At 35.2% G+C, this 22,715-nt stretch overlaps 17 non-coding genes and 1 pseudogene across 17 annotated transcripts; all 18 read right to left on the reverse strand.

Annotated features, from left to right (window-relative positions):
- Positions 1-39: 39 nt before the first annotated feature.
- LOC128318250 (small nucleolar RNA U3) lies at positions 40-246 on the reverse strand. The gene has a single exon (XR_008301724.1). It is a non-coding gene; the product is annotated as a small nucleolar RNA U3 (small nucleolar RNA).
- Positions 247-1,026: 780 nt separating this feature from the next.
- LOC117597213 (uncharacterized) lies at positions 1,027-1,280 on the reverse strand (annotated as a pseudogene).
- A 330-nt stretch (positions 1,281-1,610) lies between these two features.
- LOC117597243 (small nucleolar RNA U3) lies at positions 1,611-1,817 on the reverse strand. Its single transcript, XR_004578152.2, has one exon. It is a non-coding gene; the product is annotated as a small nucleolar RNA U3 (small nucleolar RNA).
- A 1,988-nt stretch (positions 1,818-3,805) lies between these two features.
- LOC128318259 (small nucleolar RNA U3) lies at positions 3,806-4,017 on the reverse strand. Its single transcript, XR_008301733.1, has one exon. It is a non-coding gene; the product is annotated as a small nucleolar RNA U3 (small nucleolar RNA).
- Positions 4,018-4,781: 764 nt separating this feature from the next.
- LOC113540724 (small nucleolar RNA U3) lies at positions 4,782-4,992 on the reverse strand. Its single transcript, XR_003404097.3, has one exon. It is a non-coding gene; the product is annotated as a small nucleolar RNA U3 (small nucleolar RNA).
- A 279-nt stretch (positions 4,993-5,271) lies between these two features.
- On the reverse strand, positions 5,272-5,479 carry LOC113540711 (small nucleolar RNA U3). The gene has a single exon (XR_003404085.3). It is a non-coding gene; the product is annotated as a small nucleolar RNA U3 (small nucleolar RNA).
- A 2,129-nt stretch (positions 5,480-7,608) lies between these two features.
- LOC128318242 (small nucleolar RNA U3) lies at positions 7,609-7,815 on the reverse strand. The gene has a single exon (XR_008301717.1). It is a non-coding gene; the product is annotated as a small nucleolar RNA U3 (small nucleolar RNA).
- A 608-nt stretch (positions 7,816-8,423) lies between these two features.
- On the reverse strand, positions 8,424-8,636 carry LOC128318227 (small nucleolar RNA U3). Its single transcript, XR_008301703.1, has one exon. It is a non-coding gene; the product is annotated as a small nucleolar RNA U3 (small nucleolar RNA).
- A 1,413-nt stretch (positions 8,637-10,049) lies between these two features.
- On the reverse strand, positions 10,050-10,262 carry LOC113540728 (small nucleolar RNA U3). Its single transcript, XR_003404101.3, has one exon. It is a non-coding gene; the product is annotated as a small nucleolar RNA U3 (small nucleolar RNA).
- A 502-nt stretch (positions 10,263-10,764) lies between these two features.
- Positions 10,765-10,971, reverse strand: LOC113540708 (small nucleolar RNA U3). Its single transcript, XR_003404082.3, has one exon. It is a non-coding gene; the product is annotated as a small nucleolar RNA U3 (small nucleolar RNA).
- Positions 10,972-11,328: 357 nt separating this feature from the next.
- LOC117597217 (small nucleolar RNA U3) lies at positions 11,329-11,532 on the reverse strand. Its single transcript, XR_004578123.2, has one exon. It is a non-coding gene; the product is annotated as a small nucleolar RNA U3 (small nucleolar RNA).
- Positions 11,533-12,890: 1,358 nt separating this feature from the next.
- On the reverse strand, positions 12,891-13,103 carry LOC117597238 (small nucleolar RNA U3). Its single transcript, XR_004578147.2, has one exon. It is a non-coding gene; the product is annotated as a small nucleolar RNA U3 (small nucleolar RNA).
- Positions 13,104-14,847: 1,744 nt separating this feature from the next.
- Positions 14,848-15,054, reverse strand: LOC117597211 (small nucleolar RNA U3). Its single transcript, XR_004578119.2, has one exon. It is a non-coding gene; the product is annotated as a small nucleolar RNA U3 (small nucleolar RNA).
- Positions 15,055-15,561: 507 nt separating this feature from the next.
- On the reverse strand, positions 15,562-15,772 carry LOC113540727 (small nucleolar RNA U3). The gene has a single exon (XR_003404100.3). It is a non-coding gene; the product is annotated as a small nucleolar RNA U3 (small nucleolar RNA).
- Positions 15,773-16,142: 370 nt separating this feature from the next.
- On the reverse strand, positions 16,143-16,348 carry LOC113540705 (small nucleolar RNA U3). Its single transcript, XR_003404079.3, has one exon. It is a non-coding gene; the product is annotated as a small nucleolar RNA U3 (small nucleolar RNA).
- A 1,839-nt stretch (positions 16,349-18,187) lies between these two features.
- LOC113540717 (small nucleolar RNA U3) lies at positions 18,188-18,400 on the reverse strand. The gene has a single exon (XR_003404091.3). It is a non-coding gene; the product is annotated as a small nucleolar RNA U3 (small nucleolar RNA).
- A 1,550-nt stretch (positions 18,401-19,950) lies between these two features.
- On the reverse strand, positions 19,951-20,157 carry LOC128318238 (small nucleolar RNA U3). Its single transcript, XR_008301715.1, has one exon. It is a non-coding gene; the product is annotated as a small nucleolar RNA U3 (small nucleolar RNA).
- Positions 20,158-21,322: 1,165 nt separating this feature from the next.
- Positions 21,323-21,529, reverse strand: LOC117597232 (small nucleolar RNA U3). Its single transcript, XR_004578140.2, has one exon. It is a non-coding gene; the product is annotated as a small nucleolar RNA U3 (small nucleolar RNA).
- Positions 21,530-22,715: the final 1,186 nt, after the last annotated feature.

A 22,715-nucleotide genomic window follows, 5' to 3' on the forward strand; every position in this document is an offset into this window, starting at 1 on the left:
AAACCACTTCCAGTTTTTGGGCAAGTCTTAGTCATAATAACCACTCAGATCATGCACTCTTCCTCTCTATAAAAAATAGAGAACATTCATCAATGGTTAAAGCTCAGGAAAGAATCATTAGCCAAAACCTGATTCATGTTCGGAAGAGTGCATCAAAACTCATCACTGTGGTTAGAGAGACACAACACTTTCAAATCACATTTCCTAGTTAGACACTATAGAAATGATCCCTGAAAGTACAATCTTAACTTTTCAAATCCTCAGACAGTAAACGACCCAAAATAACACACAAATCCTGAAGATGGTAGATTTTCAGATTCTACACATAACACACACTAAAATGAACAGCTAAAAACAAAAACTATACTTACTATGTTTAACTGCATGTTAAGTGCATGTTTGGATTTTCACGTTATCACGTTATTTCACGTTATAATTTTTCATGATTCATTCATTTTCTTGTGATTTTGTTACACGATTCATTTATTTTCACATGTGATATTTTTAAAATGAACCATCTATATTTTCATGTGATTTTCTTCTCCCATGTTATTTATTTTAACAGATAAACTTTGTACATTTGAGGGATCTGATTTAATTCCTCACATGTGACTTTGCACATGACTGAGTCGCCTGATCGCCTTCAGATTATATCACACATGTGGACCTGAAGTCAAACACAATTTTTTTTATTATTATTTTCATGTTATCCACCACCTCTCCCCCGTGATTTTCACAAGTGATTCATTTAATTTCACATCACATTTTCACAGATAAGCTTTATACCTGTGGGGGATCTGATTTTATTTCTCACACATGGCTTCTTGTTTTCATATGATCTTAATCATATATCATATGTGCAGATTTGAATTCATTCACAGAACACAAACAAAGAACACTCTTGCAGTATTTCAGTGCAACATGAAATAAACCTACAACAAGCCTATGAACAGTTAAAAAAAAAAAAAAAAAAAAAAAAAAAAGAGAGAGAGAAATAACCATTGACTTCACGCATTAACCAAAAGAATCACTCAGATCATGCACTCTGCATCTCCATAAAAAACAGAGAACATTCATCAACAATTAAAGCCCAGGAAATAATCATTACCCAAAATCTGAGTCAAGTTCAGAAGAGCACATCAAAACTTGTCATTATGGATCAACCTGAGCAATGATCAGAAGAGTGCATCAAACTCATCATTGTGATTAGAGAGAACTAAGATTTTCAAATCACATTTCCTAATAGGACACTATATAAAGATTCATAAAAGCATAATCATAACTTTTGAAGTCCTCAGACAGTAAACAACCCAAAATAACAAGCAAATCCCAAAGATGGTAGAGTTTATATTCTACACAAAACACACTCTAAAATCAACAGCTATCCACATAGACTATTCTAAAAACAAAAACTATACTTACTATGTTTAACTGCATGTTAAGTAGCTGATTTTATTTCTCACACATGGCCTCTCATTTTCAAGTGACCATAATCACATATCATACTTGCAGAACATACAGAACACACACACACAAATAAGACAAAGAAAAAATTAACAACATCCAAGACAAAACCACTTCCAGTATTTGGGCAAGCTTTAGTCATAATAACCACTCCGATCATGCACGCTTCCTCTCTATAAAAAATAGAGAACATTCATCAAAGATTAAAGCCCATGAAAGAATCATTAGCCAAAACCTGATTCATGTTCAGAAGAGTGCATCAAAACTCATCATTGTGGTTAGAGAGACACAACACTTTCAAATCACATTCCCTAGTTAGACACTATAGAAATGATCCCTGAAAGCACAATCTTAACTTTTGAATTCCTCAGACAGTAAACGACCCAAAATAACACACACATCCTGAAGACGGTAGATTTTCAGATTCTACACATAACACACACTAAAATGAACAGCTATCCACATAGACTATTCTAAAAACAAAAAATATACTTACTATGTTTAACTGCATGTTAAGGGCATGTAACATCATACATGTGGGCTTGAAGTTACACACAGAAGATCAATGAAATACACCACTTTTTTTTTTCTTTTTTTGATAATGTCAATATACAAATACATAAAACAACAAAAAGCATTTACAGTACAACCTTGAGCTAGCTACTGGAAAAAAAAGTGAACACTTCAACCATCTAACATTTAATGGTACCTATAGCTATCACTCTGATCATGCACTCTGCCTAACTACATGAAACAAAGAACATTCTTTAACCATTAAAACTCATGAAAGAATCACCAGCAGCAAACCAGTTCATGCACAGAAAAACACATCAGACCACATAGTTACAGCAAAAGAAACACACTTCTGAAAGCACAGCCTTACTCTCACATGTTCTCAGACAGTGGAGCACTTCAAATGACACACAGATCCTGAATAGGGTTTTTGATTCTACATATAACACACATGCAAATGAACAGCTATCTACACAGACTATCCAAACATCAAAAATGACATGAATCCATTTTGACAAAAAGCAGAAAATTGCTTTTTATAGGAATCAATGAACATTCCCATCATGCTTTGCACCCACAGGACTGAGTTACTGCTGCAGTTAAAGGATCCTGCAGTTCCTCGATCAGACGCCAGGTAGAAGAACATACACAGCTTTGGGGCCATTAGTTGAAGAAGTATCAACTTTTTCTAGGCCATCAAATGGAAAAGAGAGAGAGAGAGAGAGATAGAAAAAGTGAAAGTATGTAGAGAGAGACTTTTTAATGCATCAGTTTTGCATATTTACATGTTTTAAAACCCCTCAGACTCTCCACCCTCCCACCCAAAACCCCTAAACCCCTTCAGTCTTAAACTGATTTCAATCCATAGATCCACATGAAAGGCCGTGATCCAGTTTAAAGAGTCTTTCCTCTTACTGATGTCCATTTTCTGAGTCTCAGTCTTCTGCTTGGTGAGAGCACTTTACGTTTTTTTCAGCATGTTGTGCTGATTTAACAAATGTTGCGTTATCGGGAAGTAGCTTGAGGGTGATGCATTTGTTTGACCTTTTGTTGGTGTGTGTGTGCTGTGGTGTACAGGTCCTCAAGCTGTTTCTGTCCTCAGGTTTCTGAAGTGTCAGAAAATCTTGGCTGATCTGATGTGATCTCTCCGTGCTGCATGTGTGTGAGCTGTTCTCCACCTGTAGCTCCTGTACTGCACACTGGCTCTTCACTCTCCTGCATCACCACATTCACTCATTCACTGCTGTTTCTCACTTTCTTCACTTTCTTCTCTTTTTCCTGTCCTCAGCTCTACTGTGTAGACCTTCACATGGAAATAATCCCAACTGGTGTGAAGTTTACACGTGTAGTTTTTAGATACTTCACATGTCGTTTCACACGTAGCACGTGTGCTGATTTTAATGTTTTTTTTTCCATGATTCATTTTCATGTGATTTTCTTACATGATTAATTTTTTTTTCATGTGATTCCCTCCCACATGATCCATTCATTTTCTTGTGATTTTCTCACATGATTAATTTCCTTTCATATAACATTTTAATGATTCTTTTTAAGTGACCCCATATTTATTTTATTTTCACATGGAAACTTTACACAGAGCAGGTAGTTTTATTTTGTATGCATGATTTTTCCCGTGATATATTCATGCTCCTATATAACATTCACATGACTTAATAATTTTTTATTTAAATATCTTACACTATAAAGCACACCCATGTTTACCACTTACAACTTAAAACAAACCCCCCAACAAAAACATTACAGACTTACAACAGTCATTAAATTACACATTAAAGAGTATAATTTTTTTATTGACCATTAAGCAATAATCACTCTGATCATTTACTCTTCCTCTCATGCTTCCCAAGAAGCAAGAACATTCATTAATGGCTAAAGCTCATGAAAGAATCTTTAGCTAAAACCTGATTCATGTTCAGAAGAGCACATCAAACCTCATCATCACAATTAGAGAGACATAACACTGTTAATTTGTATTTTCTAGTTAAAAACTACAGAAACGATCCCTGAAAGTATAGTCTTAACCTCACACTTCCTCAGACAGTCGAGCACTACAAATATCACACAGATCCTGAAGATGGTAGATTTTAGATTCTAATTAAATACGCAAATACTACACAAGTATTATTTTGTAAGAAGTTTACTTAGGTCGAGTCTTACTGAAAGTCAATACTTGTACTTTTACTCGACTACACTGTAACATTAAACATAATTGTAAAAACATCATTTTATACCTTGCAGTTTCATTTAGACCTAAATAAAATGCTCACATGAACAATCTACGCATAAATCCGTTCAGATCCAGCTCAGTAAGGCCAATTGTGGGGTCAAGAAGCTCTACAAGAAGCTCTCCTTTTAATGCAAAGTAATTTGACTTTACCGGTTCTATTACACCAGAAGCATCACATGAACTCCACATGTGAATAATCATGACTCGTGTAGTTTACACATGTGGCTTTTTCACATGTTGTTATACATGAAGTGCATGTTTTTATTTTCACATGTAAAATTTTCCCCCACATTATTTATTTTCACAGATAAACTTTACACATGTGGGGGATGTGATTTTATTTCTCACATATGGCTTCTCACATGATTCATTCAGTTTCATGTGAGCTTTGTCACATATCATACTTGCAGACTCAAACTCACTCACAGAACACATATGAAACTCTCTTATACTACTTCAACACTGCATGACAAAAAGCATGAAAGCACAAAACAGACTGTCAAGAAAACTCACACTATAACAATTAATATTTAAGGCATCTTAGCTCTCTTTAATAATCCCTCTGATCATTCTCTCTCCCACCAACACTTCATAAGAAGTAGGAAACATTCATCAATGGTTAAAGCTCATTAAAGAATCAATAACCAGAACCTGATTCATGATCAGAAGAGTGCATCAAACACATCATTGTGATTAGAGAGAACTAATATTTTCAAATCACATTTCCTAGTGAGACACTATACAAAGATTCATAAAAGTATAATCATAACTTTTGAAGTCTATACTTAAACTATACTTACTATGCTTAACTGCATGTTAAGTAGCTGATTTTATTTCTCACACATTGCTTCTCTTTTTTAAGTGATCTTAATCACATATCATACTTGCAGACTGGAGTTCACTCACAGAACACATACTCACACAGCTTTGATGTTGAAATAAAAAAATAAATAAATAAATAAAAAAAACACATACAACATATAAAAAAATAACAACATCCAAGACAAAACCATATTCAGTTTTTGGGCAAAGTTTTAGTGATAATAACCACTCAGATCATGCACTCTTCCTCTCTTTAAAAAAATAGAGAACAATCATCAAAGGTTAAAGCTCATAAAAGAATCATTAGCCAAAACCTGATTCATGTTCAGAAGAGAGCATCAAAACTCATCATTGTGGTTAGAGAGACACAACACTTTCAAATCACATTTCCTAGTTAGACACTATAGAAATGATCCCTGAAAGTACAGTCCTAACTTTTGAGTTCCTCAGACAGTAAACGACCCAAAATAACACACATCCTGAAGACGGTAGATTTTCAGATTCTACACATAACACACACTAAAATCAACAGCTATCTACATAGACTATTCTAAAAACAAAAACTATACTTACTATGTTTAACTGTATGTTAAGTGCATGTAACATCATACATGTGAGCTTGAGGTCACACACAGAACATCAAGGTGTGTTATTGTGTATGGTATCTGAGCTTCTACATTTGTGGCAACAGTTCTTGGAAGGCCCACACATGGGTGTGATGGTCAGATGTCGACAGTTTTTTCCTTCCTGCCTGAAGTATATTTTAATGGTATTTGTTGGCATACAAATTAGCAACAAGAAGAACTAGACGTGAAGCTTCCTAGCTTCTGTGTGTAGCGAGACCAAGGTACCAATAAGAATTTAGATTGCCGATCACGCCACCTAGGGGAGTTATGCCCCCCTTAGGAAAACTAACTATACAAAAAAAATTACCAACATTAAGTCCACATAAGGAACACTGGTTCGTATACAAGTGAACGGAGACAGGATTGACACTAAACAATTTCTTTATTTAATTCTTTTCAATGGTTTTGTTACAATTCATAAAAAAAAGAGAGTAGCAAACACTGCAAATACAACCAGGGTTCAGTTATTCTGTAGGCCTACAGAACAGAACACACACATAAATTAGGATGGGGGCTTACCACAGGGAGGCGAACTGGAAGGAGGGTCCAAAAAGACCACACATGAAGCGCACACATATACACTTCACAGCACACCCAGGTGACACTACACTGCCAGAAAGGTGAAACACACACAGACACAGGTACCCAGCCACCAGGTGCCAAGCCTCCCTGCCGGCGTCCCCCAGCTCCTGAAACAGAACACACATAAAGAAATGAACAAAAATAAAAAAACAACATGCTCACATGCACACACAAACACACGCTGGCACCACACACCAACACGCACACACAAGCACGCTACCAGCTACCCACAAAAACACACACTCGCACAAACATTACCGCTCTGATCATTCTAGCGCGCTGATGATCTAATCGTACACACCACGCAACAATTGCAAAAAAACACTGAGTACACAGTGCCAAAGAAACAAAACAATAAAGTAGCCTCTGAAGGGCAGTACTAAATGAAAAAATGCGATATTTAGGCAAAATAAGAAAAATGTACACATCTCCATTCTGTTCAAATATGAAATATGTGAAATATCTTATTCAGGTCAGCACTAAATAAACAATAACATGCATTTTGTATGATCCCTCTTATTTTGGTAAAATAATAAACATTTTGCAGATTCTGAAAGGGGTATGTAAACTTTTGACCTCAACTGTATCTATCTCTCTATCTCAGCAGTGTTGCTTGGGTCCTTAAATAAAGAGTGTCCATGTCCTTGCCATATATCTACCTTGTTGGTGCATCCTGTAGAGACTCATTCTTTATGCACAGCACAGTCTGTTATTCATCATCATACAGTGAGCCTTCATCAGTGCCAGTTTCTGACTAGCTCTTATCTGATTTTTGATTTGTGGATTTGTAGTCTGTTTATCTAATATGAATTTGACGTCTACAGCTGACGGTAAAATCAAGTATTAAGTGTCATTTCAACCATATACAGCTAGTCCAGTATGCGGTGAAACAAAACAACATTCCTCCTAGATCATGGTGCTACATAAACCAACACAGAGTTACATGAGACTACACATTACTACATAAAGTGCATGTGCAAACATGCAAACAGCACAAGACAGTACAATAACTAACAAAACAGGACAATAGTCACAGTAAGAGACTGTGCAGTGCCGACCAGAACGCAGTTCTAGTGTGGAAGTGTCAGATGTAACAGATAGTGCGAAAGAATAACTATAATAAATAATCATGAAACATACTTATGGTTCACTGTATGTTAAGTGCATGTAACATCATACATGTGGGCTTGAAGTCACACACAGAAGATCAATGAAATACATCACACTTTTTTTGATAATACTCATATCAAAAGACATAAAACTACAAAAAGCATTTATAGCACAACATAAAACCTGCTACTGCAAAAATAAGTGAACGCTTCAGCCATTTAACATTTGATTGTAGCTATAGTTATCACTCTGATCATGCACTCTTCCTTACTATAAAAAATGAAGAACATTCTTCAATGTTTAAAACTCATGGAAGAATCACCAGCTTCAAACCAATTGATGCACAGAAGAGCACATCAGATCACACAATCAGGATTAGAGCCAGACTATATTTTTCAATTATATTCCCAGATCAGATAGTATAGAAACAACATTTGGAATTAAAAATTTAATCTCTCCATTCTTCAGACACTCAAGCACTTCAAATAATGTACAGATCCTGAATATGGCAGGTTTTTGATTCTACAAATAACACACAAGCAAATGAACAGATATCCACACAGACTATCCAAACATCAAAAATTAACTAAAAAAAGCTGTAGAGAGATGTAGAGAGAGACTTTTTGTTACATTTGAAGATGCCTTTAATGCAGCAGTTTTGCATATTTACATGTTTTAAAACCACTCAGACCCTCCACCCTCCCACCCACCCACCCACCCACCCACCCACCCACCCAAAACCCAAAACCCAAAACCCAAAACCCAAAACCCAAAACCCAAAAACTCCAAAACTCCTTCAGTCTTAAACTGGAAATAATCTCAACTGGTATGAAGTTTACACATGTGGTTTTTAGACACTTCACGTGTAGCACGTGTGGATTTTAACATGATTTTGCTACTTTTACTTTTGCTTAATATTTCATGCCCCTTTTTAACACATTACAACAAAAAACACTCCTATGAGTGCTACAAATAATACCCTAAGTAAAAACTTAAGTTTTAAACTCATATCATAAGAGTAAAAAGAGTAGAGTTCTATTGTTAACAGCTCATTTACAGTCACTCTGATCATGTACTCATTCTCTTACACTTCTGAAAAAGGGAAGAACATTCATCAAGGATTAAAGCTCATTAAAGAAACAACAGCATCAAACTGATTCATGTTCAGAAGAGCACATCAAACCTCATCATTGCGATTAGGGAGACACAACACCTTCAAATCACATTTCCTAGTTAGAAACTATAGAAATGATCCCTGAAAGTATAGTCTTAACCTCACACTTCCTCAGACAGTCGTGCACTACAAACATCACACAGATCCTGAAGATGGTGGATTTTAGACTCTAGATAGGGCTTGTGGGCTTGAAGTCACACACAGAAGATCAATGAAACACATCACACTTGTTTTTTTGGGTTTTTTTTTTTTTTTTGATAATACCCATTTCAAAATACATACACAATAAGAGACAGTGTGGCACCGACCAGTACACATTTCTAGTGTGGAATTGTCAGATGTAACAGATAGTGCAAAAGAATAACAATATAATAAATAAAATCATACATGTGGGCTTGAAGTCACACACACACAAGATGAATGAAATATATCACACTGTTTTTTGATAATACACATACTTTGAGCACAACTTTGAACCAGCTACTGCAGAAATAAGTGAACACTTCAGCCATCTAACATTCAATCACAGATATATCTATCACATAAATCATATACTCTTACTCACCATAAGAAACAAAGAACATTCAACAACAGTGAAAACTCACAAAAGAGTCAAACCAGTACATGCACGAAGGAACACATTAGACCTCACCATTATAGACACTCGAGCACTTCAAATAACACACAGATCCTGATAATGGCGGGTTTTTGATTCTACATATAACACACATGCAAGTGAACAGCTATCCACACAGACTATCCAAACATCAAAAAATGACATGAATTGATTGTGAATAAAAGCAGAAAATTGCTTTTTATTGGAATAAATGAACATTCCCATCATGCCTTGCACCCACAGGGCTCAGTTACTGCTGCAGTTAAAGGATCCTGCAGTTCATCGATCAGACGCCAGGTAGAAGAACATACACAGCTTTAGGACTATTAGTTGAATAAGTATCAACTTTTTTCTAGGTCATCAAATGGATGAGAGAGAGACTTTTTGTTACATTTGAAGATGCCTTTAATGCATCAGTTTTGCATATTTACATGTTTTAAAACCCCTCAGACTCTCCACCCTCCCACCCAAAACCTCCAAAAACTCCAAAAACTCCTTCAGTCTTAAACTGATTTCAGTCCATAGATCCATATGAAAGGTCGTGATCCAGTTTAAAGAGTCTTTCCTCTTGCTGATGTCCATTTCCTGAGTCAAACAAATCTTGCATTATCGGGAAGTAGCTTGAGGGTGATGCATTTGTTTGACCTTTTGTTGGTGTGTGTGTGCTGTGGTGTACAGGTCCTCAGGCTGTTGGTGCGAGCTTTCTGAAGTGATTTTTCTCATGATGCATTCATTCACATATATGAACACAATCACACATTTTTACTTAAAATTTTTTATAGCTAGTCAACACATTACACTAAAAATCAATCATCGGCTTAGAAAACATCACTAGCTTTAAACACATCACAAGAGTATAGACAGAATAGTTCTATTGTTAATAGCTCATTTAAAATCACTCTGATCATGTGCTTTTCCTCTCACTCTTACTAAAAAGTGAAGAACATTCATCTATGATTAAAGCTCATGAAAGAATCATCAGCGTCAATCGGATTCATACTCAGAAGAGCACATCAGACCTCATCATTGTGATTATAGAGACACAACACCTTCAAATCACACTTCCTAGTTAGACCCTACAGAAATGATCCCTGAAAGTACAGACTTAACCTCACACTTCCTCAGACAGTCGTGCACTACAAATATCACACAGATCCTGAAGATGGTAGATTTTAGATTCTACTTAAATAGGTAAATACTACGCTAAAGTATTATTTTGTAAGATTTACTTAGGTCGAGTCTTACTGAAAGTCAATACTTGTACTTTTACTCAACTACACTGTGACATTAAACATAATTGTAAAAACATCATTTTACACCTTGCAGTTTCATTAAGACCTAAATAAAATGCTCACGTGAACAATTTACACATAAATCCATTCATATCCAGCTTGATAAGGTTCAGTATTGGGTCAAGAAGCTGCACACACATTCCCTTTTAATACAAAGTAATTTCACTTTACAGGTTCTATTTCACGAGAAGCATCAAATGAACTTCCCATGTGAATAATCATGACACATAAAGATTACACATGCAGCTTTTTCACATGTTGTTATACATGAAGTGTATGTTTTTATTATCACATGTGAAATTTTTCAAGTTTTCCTAACCACTCCAATCATGTACTCTTCCTCTCTACAAAAAATAGAGAATATTCATTAAAGGTTAAAGCTCATAAAAGAATCATTAGCTAAAACCTGATTCATGTTCAGAAGAGAGCATCAAAACTCATCATTGTGGTTAGAGAGACACAACACTTTCAAATCACATTTCCTAGTTAGACACTATAGAAATGATCCCTGAAAGTACAATCTTAACTTTTGAATTCCTCAGACAGTAAACGACCCAAAATAACACACACATCCTGAAGACGGTAGATTTTCAGATTCTACACATAACACACACTAAAATCAACAGCTATCCACATAGACTATTCTAAAAACTAAATCTATACTTATTATGTTTAACTGCATGTTAAGTGCATGTAACATCATACATGTGGGCTTGAGGTCACACACAGAAGATCAATGAAATACATCACACTTTTTTTTTTATAATATCCATATCAAAATACATAAAACTACAAAAAGCATTTACAGCACAACTTCAAACCAGCTATTGCAGAAACAAGTGAACACTTCAGCCATCTAATATTTGATTATAGCCATAGCTATCACTCTGATCATGCACTCTCCCTCAATATAAGAAACAAAGAACATTCAACAAAATTTAAAACTCATGAAAGAGCCACCAGGTTCAAACCAGTTCATGCACAGAAGAGCACATCAGACATCATAATTATGGCAAAAGACTCACAATATTGTTTTAACTACATTTCTTAACCTGGTACTATAGAAACAAACCCTAACATAGCTTTACTCACACACTTCCTCAGACACTCAAGCACTTCAAATAACACACAGATCCTGAATATGGCAGGCTTTTGATTCTACATATAACACACAATCAAATGAACAGATATCTACACAGACTATCCAAACATCAGAAATGACATGAAAAAAAGCAGAAAATTGCTGTTTATATGCAAATCCAAATTTATATCAGAATCCAGTTCTATAGAAACAAAGCCCAAAAGCATAGCTTTACTCACACACATCCTCAGACACTCAAGCACTTCAAATAACACACAGAATGTGGTGGTTTTTTACATTTAACACACATGCAAATGAACAGCTATCCACACAGACTATCCAAACATCAAAAATGACATGAATTCGTTTTGAAAAAAAAAAAGGAGAAAATTGCTTTTTATACAAATGAATGAACATTCCCATCATGCTTTGCACCCACAGGACTGAGTTACTGCTGCAGTTAAAGGATCCTGCAGTTCCTCGATCAGACGCCAGGTAGAAGAACATACACAGCTTTAGGACCATTAGTTGAAGAAGTATCAACTTTTTTCTAGGTCATCACATGGAAGAGAGAGAGAGAGACAAAAAGTGAAAGTACGTAGAGAGAGACTTTTCGTTACATTTGAAGATGCCTTTAATGCATCAGTTTTGCATATTTACATGTTTTAAAACCCCTCAGACTCTCCACCCTCCCACCCAAAACCCAAAACTCCTTCAGTCTTAAACTGATTTCAATCCATAGATCCATATGAAAGGCCGTGATCCAGTTTAAAGAGTCTTTCCTCTTGCTGATGTCCATTTTCTGAGTCTCAGTCTTCTGCTTGGTGAGAGCACTTTACGTTTTTTTCAGCATGTTGTGCTGATTTAACAAATGTTGCGTTATCGGGAAGTAGCTTGAGGGTGATGCATTTGTTTGACCTTTTGTTGGTGTGTGTGTGCTGTGGTGTACAGGTCCTCAGGCTGTTTCTGTCCTCAGGTTTCTGAAGTGTCAGAAAATCTTGGCTGATCTGATGTGATCTCTCCGTGCTGCATGTGTGTGAGCTGTTCTCCACCTGTAGCTCCTGTACTGCACACTGGCTCTTCACTCTCCTGCATCCCCACATTCACTCATTCACTGCTGTTTCTCACTTTCTTCACTTTCTTCTCTTTTTCCTATCCTCAGCTCTACTGTGTAGACCTTCACATGGAAATAATCCCAACTGGTGTGAAGTTTACACGTGTGGTTTTCAGACACTTCACATGTTGTTTCACACGTAGCACGTCGCTGATTTTAACATGATTTTTTTTCCTTGATTCATTTTCATGTGATCTTCTCACCTGATTTTTTTTTTCTATTGTTCTATTGTTAACAGCTTATTTAAAATCACTCTGATCATGTACTCTTCCTCTCACACTTTCTAAAAAGTGAAGAACATTCATCAATGATTAAAGCTCATGAAAGAATCACCTGCTGCAATCTGAATTGTACTTGGAAAAACACATCAGACCTCGTCATCGTGATCAGAGAGACATAACACTTTCAAATCACATATCCTAGTTAGACCCCATAGAAATGATCCCTGAAAGTATAGACTTAATCTCACACTTCCTCAGACAGTCGTGCACTACAAATATCACACAGATCCTGAAGATGGTAGATTTTAGATTCTACTTAAATATGTAAATACTACGCTTAAGTATTATTTTGTAAGATTTATTTAGGTCGAGTCTTACTGAAAGTCAATACTTGTACTTTTACTCAACTACACTGTAACATTAAACATAATTGTAAAAACATCATTTTACACCTTGCAGTTTCATTTAGACCTAAATAAAATGCTCACGTGAACAATTTACACATAAATCCATTCATATCCAGCTTGATAAGGTTCATTGTGGGGTCAAGAAGCTGCACACACACACACACACACACACACACACACATTTCCTTTTAAAGCAAAGTAATTTCACTTTACCGGTTCTATTACACCAGAAGCATCACATGAACTTCACATGTGAATAATCATGACTCGTGAATTTTACACATGTGGCTTTTAGAGATTTCATTCATCAATCAATAACCAGAACCTGATTCACGATCAGAAGAGTACATCAAAACGCATCATTACAATTACAACGAACTAATATTTTAAAACCACATTTCCTAGTAAGACACTACACAAAGATTCATAAAAGTATAATCATAACACTTGAACTCGTCAGACAGTAAACGACCCAAAATAACACCCAAATCCCAAAGATGGTAGAGTCTAGATTCTACACATAACACACTCTAAAATGAACATAGACTATTCTAAAAACAAAAACTACATTTACTACGCTTAACTGCATGTTAAGCAGCTAATTTTATTTTTCACACACGGCTTCACATTCTCAAGTGATCTTAATCACATATCATACCTGCAGACTGGAGTTCACTCACAAAACACATACACACACTATTTTTATACTACACAGAAAAAAAACCCACACATTTAACATGTAAAAAATAACAACATTCAAGACAAAACCACGTCCAGTTTTTGGGCAAGCTTTATGTTTATGTTTAACTGCATGTTAAGTGCATGTTTGGATTTTCACGTTATCCACCCCTCTGAATTTTTCATGATTCATTCATTTTCATGTGATTTTGTCACACGATTCATTTATTTTCACATGTGATATTTTTAAAATGAACCATCTATATTTTCATGTGATTTTCTTCTCCCATGTTATTTATTTTAACAGATAAACTTTGTACATTAGAGGCATCTGATTTAATTCCTCACATGTGACTTTGCACATGATTGAGTCATTTTCACATGATCGCCTTCAGATTATATCACACATGTGGACCTGAAGTCAAACACAGAAAATTAAGAAAACAACAAAAAAAATCAAACTTTTTTTTTTTTCAGAAAAACCCACAACAATGACCTCTGCTGTCAATGACCCAAAATAACACAATTTTTTTATTATTGTTTTCATGTTATCCACCACCTCTCCCCCATGATTTTCTCATGCGATTTATCACATTTTTAACATTAAAAATTTATTTTTACATGTGATTTTTCCCCGATGTTATTTAATTTCACTTTAAGCTTTATACCTGTGGGGGATCTGACTTTATTTCTCAAACATGGCTTCTCATTTTCATGTTAATCACATATCATACTTACAGACTTGAATTCACTCACAGAACACAAATAAAACACACTCTCATACTACTACAAAAAAAACATGAAAAAAAGCACAAAACAACACAAACCCATGACCAATAAAAAAAAATCAATATATATAACCATTCATTTCAGATATTAGACAAGTTGTTACCAAAATAATCAGTCAGAACAGGTACTCTTCCACTCCATAAAATGTAGAAAACACTCATCATCAATTGAAGCCCATGAAAGAATCACTAGCCAAAACCTGATTCATGTTCAGAAGAGCGCATCAAAACTCATCATTGTGATTAGGAAGACGCAACACTTTCAGAACACAATTCTTAGTTACAAACCATAGAAATGATTCCAGAAAGTACTCAACTACACTGTAACATTAAACATAATTGTAAAAACATCATTTTACACCTTGCAGTTTCATTTAGACCTAAATAAAATGCTCACGTGAACAATTTACACATAAATCTGTTCATATCTCAGTAAGCTCAATAAGGCAAACTGTGGGGTCAAGAAGCTGTGCAAGTTTACACATGTGGCTTTTAGAGATTTCAGGTTGTTATACATGAAGTGCATGTTTTTATTTTCACATGTAAAATTTTCCCCCACATTATTTATTTTCACAGATAAACTTTACACATGTGGGGGATGTGATTTTATTTCTCACACATGGCTTCTCACATGATTCATTCAGTTTCATGTGAGCTTTATCACATATCATACTTGCAGACTCAAACTCACTCACAGAACACATATGAAACTCTCTTACACTACTTCAACGCTGCATGACAAAAAGCATGAAAGCACAAAACAGACTGACAAGAAAACTCACACTATAACAATTAATATTTAAGGCATCTTAGCTCTCTTTAATAATCCCTCTGATCATTCTCTCTCCCACCAACACTTCATAAGAAGTAGGAAACATTCATCAATGGTTAAAGCTCATTAAAGAATCAATAACCAGAACCCAATTCATGATCAGAAGAGAGCATCAAGCTCATCATGGTGGTTAGAAAGAACTAAGATTTGCAAACTACATTTCCTAGTGAGACACTATACAAAGATTCATAAAAGTATAATCATAACTTTTGAAGTCCTCAGACAGTAAACGACCCAAAATAACAAACAAATCCCTAAGATAGTAGAGTTTAGATTCTACACATAACACGCTCTAAAATGAACAGCTATCCACATAGACTATTCTAAAAACAAAAACTACACTTACTATGCTTAACTGCATGGTGACTAGCTGATTTTATGTCTCACACACGGCTTCTCATGTTCAAGTGATTATAATCACATATTATACTTGCAGACTTGAGTTCACACACAGAACACATACTCACACAGCTTTTATACTACACTGAAAAAAAAATACACAATCAGCATATAAAACATAACAATATTCAAGACAAAACCACTTCCAGTATTTGGGCAAGTTTTAGTGATAATAACCACTCAGATCATGCACTCTTCCTCGCTATAACAATAGAGAACTTTCATCAAAGATTAAAGCCCATGAAAGAATCATTAGCCAAAACCTGATTCATGTTCAGAAGAGTGCATCAAAACTCATCATTGCGGTTAGAGAGACACAACACTTACAAATCACATTTCCTAGTTAGACACTATAGAAATGATCCCTGAAAGTATAATCTTAGCTTTTGAACTCCTCAGACAGTAAACGACCCAAAATAACACACAGATCCTGAAGACGGTAGATTTTCAGATTCTACACATAACACACACTAAAATCAACAGCTATCCACATAGACTATTCTAAAAACAAAAAATATACTTACTATGTTTAACTGCATGTTAAGGGCATGTAACATCATACATGTGGGCTTGAAGTCACACACAGAACATCGATGAAATACATCACACTTGTTTTTTTTTTTTTTTATAATACCCATATCAAAATACATAAAACTACAAAAAACATTTACAGTACAACTTTGAGCCAGCTACTGCAAAATAAGTGAACACTTCAGCCATATAACATTTGATTATAGCTATGACTCTGATCATGCACTCTCTCTCAATATAAGAAACAAAGAACATTCACCAACAATCAAAACTGATGAAAGAACCACCAGCTTCAAACCAGTTCACGCACAAAAAAACACATCAGATCTTACAATTACAGTAAGAGAAACACTTTTGCTTTGCTTTTGGTTTTAACAACATTCATTTACCCAGCACAAAAGAAAAAAAAATACAAAAACATAGTTTTACTCTCACACTTCCTCAGACACTCGAGAACTTCAAATAACACACAGATCCTGAATATGGCGGGTTTTTGATTCTACATATAACACACATGCAAATAAACAGCTATCTACACAGACTATCCAAACATCAAAAATGACATGAATCCATTTTGAATAAAAGCAGAAAATTGCTTTTTATAGGAATGAATGAACATTCCCATCATGCTTTGCACCCACAGGGCTGAGTAAAACCCAAAACTCCTTCAGTCTTAAACTGATTACAATCCATAGATCCACATGAAAGGCCGAGATCCAGTTTAAAGAGTCTTTCCTCTTGCTTATGTCCATTTTCTGAGTCTCAGTCTTCTGCTTGGTGAGATCACTTTACGTTTTTTTCAGCATGTTGTGCTGATTTAACAAATGTTGCGTTATCGGGAAGTAGCTTGAGGGTGATGCATTTGTTTGACCTTTTGTTGGTGTGTGTGTGCTGTGGTGTACAGGTCCTCAGGCTGTTTCTGTCCTCAGGTCTCTGAAGTGTCAGAAAATCTTGGCTGATCTGATGTGATCTCTCCGTGCTGCATGTGTGTGAGCTGTTCTCCACCTGTAGCTCCTGTACTGCACACTGGCTCTTCACTCTCCTGCATCCCCACATTCACTCATTCACTGCTGTTTCTCACTTTCTTCACTTTCTTCTCTTTTTCCTGTCCTCAGCTCTATTGTGTTGACCTTCACATGGAAATAATCCCAACTGGTGTGAAGTTTACACGTGTGGTTTTCAGACACTTCACATGTCGTTTCACACGTAGCACGTCGCTGATTTTAACATGATTTTTTTTCCTTGATTGATTTTCATGTGATCTTCTCACCTGATTTTTTTTTTCATGTAATTCCCTCCCACGTGATCCATTCAATTCCACGTGATTTTCTCACATTATCCATTCATTTTCATGTGATTTTGTCATATGATTAATTTCCTTTCATGTAACATTTTAATGATTCTTTTTATGTGACCCCATATTTATTTTATTTTCACATGGAAATGCTACACATATAGGGCAAATAGTTTTATTTTGTATGCATCATTTTTCTCATGATGCATTCATGTGCGTATATGATCACAATCACACATTTTTATTTAATGTTTCTTGTAGCTGGTTAACACTTTACACTAAAAATCAAAAGGGTGCTTACTGCTTGCAATACCCCAAATAAAAACATTACCAGTTTTAAACACATGTCATAAAACTATAGACAGAGCAGTTCTATTGTTAACAGCTTATTTAAAATCACTCTGATCATGTACTCATCCTCTCCCACTTTTCAAAAAGTGATGAATATTCATCAAGGATTAAAGCTCATTAAAGAAACAACAGCTTCAATCTGATTCATGTTCAGAAGAACACATCAAAACTCATCATTGTGATTAGGGAGACATAACACCTTCAAATCACATTTCCTAGTTAGACACTATAGAAATGATCCCTGAAAGTATAGTCTTAACCTCACACTTCCTCAGACAGTCGTGCACTACAAACATCACACAGATCCTGAAGATGGTGGATTTTAGACTCTAGATAGGGCTTGTGGGCTTGAAGTCACACACAGAAGATCAATGAAATACATCACACTTGTTTTTTTTTTTTTTTTTTGATAATACCCAGGGTTAGGGTTATTTATCAAAATACATACACAATAAGAGACAGTGTGACACCGACCAGTACACATTTCTAGTGTGGAAGTGTCAGATGTAACAGATAGTGCAAAAGAATAACAATATAATAAATAATCATGAAAAATACTTATGTTTAACTGCATGTTAAGTGCATGTAACATCATACATGTGGGCTTGAAGTCACACACAGAACATCAATGAAATACATCACACTTTTTTTTGATAATATTCATACTTTGAGCTCAACTTTGAACCAGCTACAGCAGAAATAAGTGAACACTTCAGCCATCTAACATTTAATTGCAGCTATATCGATCACTTAGACCATATACACTTACTCACCATAAGAAACAAAGAACATTCAACAACATTTAAAACTCATGAAAGAGCTAACAGCTACAAACTATGGTTAGACAAACACAAAAGAAAAAATTTTATTAACTATATTTCTTAACCCAGTACTACAAAAACAAATGCCAAAAGCATAGTTTTACTCTCACACTTCCTCAGACACTCTCACACTTCAAATGACACACAGATCCTGAATGTGGCGGGTTTTTGATTCTACATATAACACACATGCAAATGAACAGCTATCTACACAGACTATCCAAACATCAGAAATGACATGAATTCATTTTGAATAAAAGCAGAAAATTGCTTTTTATAGGAATGAATGAACATTCCCATCATGCTTTGCACCCACAGGACTGAGTTACTGCTGCAGTTAAAGGATCCTGCAGTTCCTCGATCAAATACCAGGTAGAAGAACATACACAGCTTTAGGACCGTTAGTTGAAGAAGTAGCAACTTTTTTTTAGGTCATCACATGGGTGAGAGAGAGAGAGATAGAAAAAGTGAAAGTAATTTGAAGATGCATTTAATGCAGCAGTTTTGCATATTTACATGTTTTAAAAGCCCTCAGACTCTCCACCCTCCCACCCAAAAACCCAAAAACCCCAAAAAACCCAAAAACTCCTTCAGTCTTAAACTGATTTCAATCCATAGATCCATATGAAAGACCGTGATCCAGTTTAAAGAGTCTTTCCTCTTGCTGATGTCCATTTTCTGAGTCAGACAAATCTTGCGTTATCAGGAAGTAGCTTGAGGGTGATGCATTTGTTTGACCTTTTGTTGGTGTGTGTGTGCTGTGGTGTACAGGTCCTCAGGCTGTTGGTGCGAGCTTTCTGAAGTGATTTTTCTCATGATGCATTCGTTTGCATATATGAACACAATCACACATTTTTACTTAATCTTTCTTATAGCTGGTTAACACATTACACTAAAAATCAATCTTCTGCTTAGAAAATATTACTAACTTTAAACACATGTCATAAGAGTATAGACAGAATAGTTCAATTAACAACTTATTTAAAAACATTCTGATCATGCACTCTTCCTCACACACTTACTAAAAAGTGAAGAACATTCATCAAAGACTCAGGAAAAAATCATCAGCATCAATCTGATTCATAATCAGAAGAGCACATCAGAACTCATCAATGTGATTAGAGAGACACAACACTTTCAATTCATATTTCCTAGTTAAAAACTATAGAAACAATCCCTGAAAGTATAGACTTAACCTCACACTTCCTCAGACAGTCGAGCACTACAAATATCACACAGATCCTCAAGATGGTAGATTTTAGATTCTACTTAAATAGGTAAATACTACGCTTAAGTATTATTTTGTAAGATTTATTTAGGTCGAGTCTTACTGAAAGTCAATACTTGTACTTTTACTCAACTACACTGTAACATTAAACATAACTGTAAAAACATCATTTTACACCTTGCAGTTTCATTTAGACCTAAATAAAATGCTCACATGAACAATTTACATATAAATCTGTTCATATCCAGCTTGATAAGGTTCATTGTGGGGTCAAGAAGCTGCGCACACACACACACACACACACACACACACACACACATTTCCTTTTAAAGCAAAGTAATTTCACTTGACCGGTTCTATTACACCAGAAGCATCACATGAACTTCACGTGTGAATAATCATGACTCATGAAGTTTACACATGTGGCTTTTTCACATGTTGTTTTACATGAAGTGCATGTTTTTATTTTCACATGTGAAATTTTTCAAGTTTTCCCCAACATTATTTATTTTTACAGATAAACTTTACACATGTGGGGGATGTGATTTTATTTCTCACACATGGCTTCTCACATGATTCATTCAGTTTCATGTGAGCTTTATCACATATCATACTTGCAGACTCAAACTCACTCACAGAACACATATGAAACTCTCTTACACTACTTCAACACTGCATGACAAAAAGCATGAAAGCACAAAACAGACTGACAAGAAAACTCACACTATAACAATTAATATTTAAGGCATCTTAGCTCTCTTTAATAATCCCTCTGATCATTCTCTCTCCCACCAACACTTCATAAGAAGTACGAAACATTCATCATTGGTTAATACACATAACACACTCTAAAATGAACAGCTATCCACATAGACTATCCTAAAAACAAAAACTATACTTACTATGCTTAACTGCATGTTAAGCAGCTGATTTTATTTCTCACACATGGCTTCTTATTTTCAAGTGATGTTAATCACATATCATACTTACAGACTGGAGTTCATTGACAGAACACATACACACACTACTTTAATATCACATAGAAAAAAAAACACACAACTAGTATGCAAAAAATAACAACATTCAAGACAAAACCACTTTCAGTTTTTGGGCAAGCTTTAGTCATAAAAACCACTCAGATCATGCACTCTTTCTCTCTATAAAAAAGAGAGAACATTCATCAAAGGTTAAAGCCCATGAAAGAATCATTAGCTAAAACCTGATTCATGTTCAGAAGAGAGCATCAAAACTCATCATTGGGGTTAGAGAGACACAACACTTACAAATCACATTTCCTAGTTAGACACTATAGAAATGATCCCTGAAAGCACAATCCTAACTTTTGAGTTCCTCAGACAGTAAACGACCCAAAATAACACACACATCCTGAAGACGGTAGATTTTCAGATTCTACACATAACACACACTAAAATCAACAGCTATCCACATAGACTATTCTAAAAACAAAATCTATACTTACTATGTTTAACTGCATGTTAAGAGCATGTAACATCATACATGTGGGCTTGAGGTCACACACAGAACATCGATGAAATACATTGAATACATACATAACTACAAAAAAGTAGTACATAAAGTAGTACATAAGTAGTACATAAAACTACAATAGGCGCAGTAAGAGACAGTGCAGTGCCGACCAGTACACATTTCTAGTGTGGAAGTGTCAGATATAACAGATAGTGCAAAAGAATAACAATATAATAAATAATCATGAAACATACTACATACAAGTGCATATAACATCATACATGTGGGCTTGAAGTCACACACAGAAGATCAATGAAATACATCACACTTTTTTTTTGAGAATATCCGTAACAAAATACATAAAACGACAAAAAGCATTTACAGCACAACTTTGAACCAGCTATTGCAGAAATAAGTGAACACTTCAGCCATCTAACATTTAATTGCACCTATAGCTGTCACTCTGATCATACACTCCTCCTCACTATAAGAAACAAAGAATATTCATCAGTGTTTAAAACTCATAAAAAAAAACACCAGCTTCAAGACAATTCACACAAAGAAAAACACATCAAACCCTCTAATCATTATTAGAGAAAGACAACATACTTCAGTTATATTTCTGAATCAAATACCACAAAAACAACTAAGAGAATCAAAGACTTAACCTCTTGCTTCCTCAGACACTCAAGCACTTCAAATAACACACAGATCCTGAATATGGCGGGTTTTTGATTCTACATATAACACACATGCAAATGAACAGCTATCCACACAGACTACCCAAAAAACAAAAATGACATGAATTCATTTTGAATAAAAGCAGAAAATTGCTTTTTATACAAATGAATGAACATTCCCATCATGCTTTGCACCCACAGGGCTCAGTTACTTCCTCTATCAAACGCCAGGTAGAAGAACATGCACAGCTTTAGGCCAATAAATGCCAATAAATCTACTTGAATCTTGAATCATGGCAGGCGGAGAGAGAGAATTGATTAAAAAAAAAAAAAACATTTATTAGGATTACTCAAA

Source organism: Pangasianodon hypophthalmus, chromosome 4 (assembly GCF_027358585.1).
Source record: "Pangasianodon hypophthalmus isolate fPanHyp1 chromosome 4, fPanHyp1.pri, whole genome shotgun sequence".
In the NCBI taxonomy this organism is placed as follows: Eukaryota; Metazoa; Chordata; class Actinopteri; order Siluriformes; family Pangasiidae; genus Pangasianodon; species Pangasianodon hypophthalmus.